General features: G+C 29.5%; 1 long non-coding RNA gene across 1 annotated transcript; it reads right to left on the reverse strand.

Annotated features, from left to right (window-relative positions):
• Window positions 1–391: 391 nt before the first annotated feature.
• On the reverse strand, window positions 392–1,372 carry LOC130015737 (uncharacterized). Its single transcript, XR_008791083.1, has 2 exons — window positions 1,019–1,372; window positions 392–616 (listed from the first exon to the last, which is right to left on the reverse strand). It is a non-coding gene; the product is annotated as an uncharacterized LOC130015737 (long non-coding RNA).
• Between the last annotated feature and the right edge of the window lie 1,815 nt (window positions 1,373–3,187).

Raw genomic sequence — 3,187 nt, forward strand, 5'->3', positions numbered from 1 at the left:
CCATAAGGCAAAACAGCCAACAAAACATAACCTAAAGTATAATATAATCATACCAAAATAAAAATCAGTAAAACATAAGACCGACGCACAACGTTCCTATAGGTGAAGGTAGAAAGTTTTTAAAATGAAACGATGACGTTCAAGAGACAAGACACGAATCCTAATTCCGCAGTAGTTCCTAAGACTCAACATCAACTTATCATGCACAAAAAAAAATATTAAACACATAACATGCAAAAAGGCCTTGGTTTGAAACCAAAGCTCTGATACCAACTTTGTCACAACCCAATTTCGTGGATTGTGACCGGCGCTAGGGTATGGGTATGGTCGTACCAAAACCCGTAGCAAGCCTTGCGGAAAAACAATAAACAATATAAATAATTTAAATATCTGAAAGGTTCAACAGCATGCCTTATATATAAATAAATAATATTCCAGAGTGAACATGGCAAATATAAATAGTCGCTCAATCGACAATCCCAAAGTACAATAATAAGTAATGTATAAACTAGTTCTACTGCGGTCTAAGAGTTCGAAAAATAGAAACTAGTTTAATAACATAAAAACCTCCGAGGAATCAAAAGAATCGGAGTGGACCAGCTCTCAAATCATAAACCTGGAAAATTTGGGAAAACAACGGGGTCAGATATACTGAGATGAGTTTGCAATACTATTTACATTTATTAAGTTTAAAACCCTTAAATCAAAACAGTTTATACTAATATAGTATGATTATGGAAAACAGTATTGAAATGATCCCAGCGTAAGTATGTCATAGCATACCGATAAACCCAGAGTAGACGGGAACCAATCCTCGACATATAAATATACCAGCGTAAGCAAGACTTTAGTCTGCCGTTTCCCAGAGTACTTACCGGTGCACACAGTCTCGATACAAGCCTATCGAGTAGCTCGTTTCAATCCAGATCCATAATCGTTTAAAACAACTCGAAAACATTTATAATACTAATATAAATTGCGGTACTTAATAAAGCGGTAAATAGCACTACAAACTCACTGCTTGCTTATCCACGTGATCTTGGCAAACAGCTAACCCTCCGTAGACTCCGAAGCACGAGCAGTCGACGGGTCTAAAATAATAAATAGGTTAATATCTGAACGACCCCTAACTCTAAGATTACTAGACACCACGTAGGACTAGCACAATTAAATAACCAGATAAATCACAGAGAAACACAATTCTCAAATAAATTATAATGCCGTAAATAAATCAAGCCTATTGAGCTCATATATACCATATAATCCGGAAGGGTAAAGTCAAATAATAATAAATAGAAATATTATATCCAATTTACTAATTCCAACGTAGCGAGTCAACTGAGTTAACACGGAGCTCAGTTTCTTCTCACATGTCGGGCAACCAATGTATAACCCGATCCAACCATTTTATATAAAAAAATATAATCCACAGATTATAATAACGAAAATAATAATTTTAATAAAATGATAATTCATAATTGAAACGAAATTCAATAGCTTTATACTCAAGTAATCAATATTTAAAATAAATTTCTTAACCCAAATGATTTAAAAAAATAATTTAAAAGATAAAATGTAAATTAGTCAAATTGGCACACGAAGCCAATAATTTAAAATTAACATTACACAAGTAACTATTCATTTAAAAGATTACAAATTGTCGTTTTCAAAATATAATAATTTAAAAAATTTAAATTATAATCGATACTAATATTATTTTTAGATTTAAAATAATATTAGCAATTGACCAATAACAGTTGAATTAATAATCGAACGCATGACAAAAATTAAAATCAACCACCCAAGTTTTATAGAACAATTATTATGAACAAGAATGCAAATGCTGCCAACCACCAATTCATTAAGCAAGGTTCAAAATTATTATATGAAACCCACTAACAGTGACATTAACCAATAATAATCCAACCAACGTGAAATCTAAACCAACAATTGAATTATCAAACAATTGAATAATCAAAGTGCTAATTTCAAGGTACCAAATCAGCCCTAGGTCATACATTTACAACCGCATAAACTTGTCCAAAACAACGAGGAATCATGGCATGACATGCAATTCAATATAATACTTAAATTTAATCAACGATTCCAAACACCCAAAATATAACCAATAGTATACATGCTAATCCCACCCTCAAACATATATTGAATTATGATTAAATAATAAATTGGATTAAAATATAGTAAATTAAACTTAAAATACTTGTTTATACTATTTATAAATTCTAGGTTTTAAAACGTTAAACAGAAGAAACATTATTACTTTCCTCTAAATTAAATGACTAACCCAAATAAAATGAAACAAAAATTATTATCGGTATTTGTGCTAAAATGATAAATTGCAGTATAAACTTTTAGGTGAAAAGTGTTGAAATTTTAGGGACTAAAACTTCAATTTATACAAAAACAAATTGTAATGGATTCAACAATTTTCTTTTGTTTCTGTAAATCTTCATTTGCCATACCCATAAATAACAACCATTCGTATTCTACATGAATAAGACAAAAATTGGCAAATGAATACAGTAGATTAAAACAGCAAACTTTATAAGGATTATACAAAATTCAATTACATTGCTTAATATATATATTTAAATCACTATAATAATATAACGAAAAATGTGGTGAAGATAATACCTTTAAAAAGCTTCATTCTTGTCCCTTTTTCAAATTATAGTTTTAGCTAATAATAACTTTGTGTTTTCCATATTTTGACGGCTACATTCATTCTTTTATGTTGTTTTTTTTATTCTTTTGTTTTCTTCGAAGAAAGCACTAGCCTTCTTTAAATACATCTCATTAAAATTAGGGTTTTGTTTAGAAAAAATAAAATGACAACCTTATCCCTTATCTTTTATTATTATTAGTAAACTTTATTTTATCTTATTTATATTATTATTATAATTTTACTTTTTATTATTATTATTATTATTATTATTTTCGGGATTACACAACAAATGCTGAATTTTTTATAAGGCCCACAAATGACGACAGACCAAAACCAGAATTTATTCAACAAGTCAAATAAGACAACTGAAGCACAAAAACAACAAACCTAACGGCGGAACGTATATAAAAAAAACAAAAAAAAATACGGGATATTACATTCTCCCTAACTTAAAAACAAAATCGTCCTCGATTTTAACACAAAACCTAACAAGCACAAACC

This window comes from Mercurialis annua, linkage group LG7 (genome assembly GCF_937616625.2).
Source record: "Mercurialis annua linkage group LG7, ddMerAnnu1.2, whole genome shotgun sequence".
Lineage (NCBI taxonomy): Eukaryota > Viridiplantae > Streptophyta > Magnoliopsida > Malpighiales > Euphorbiaceae > Mercurialis > Mercurialis annua.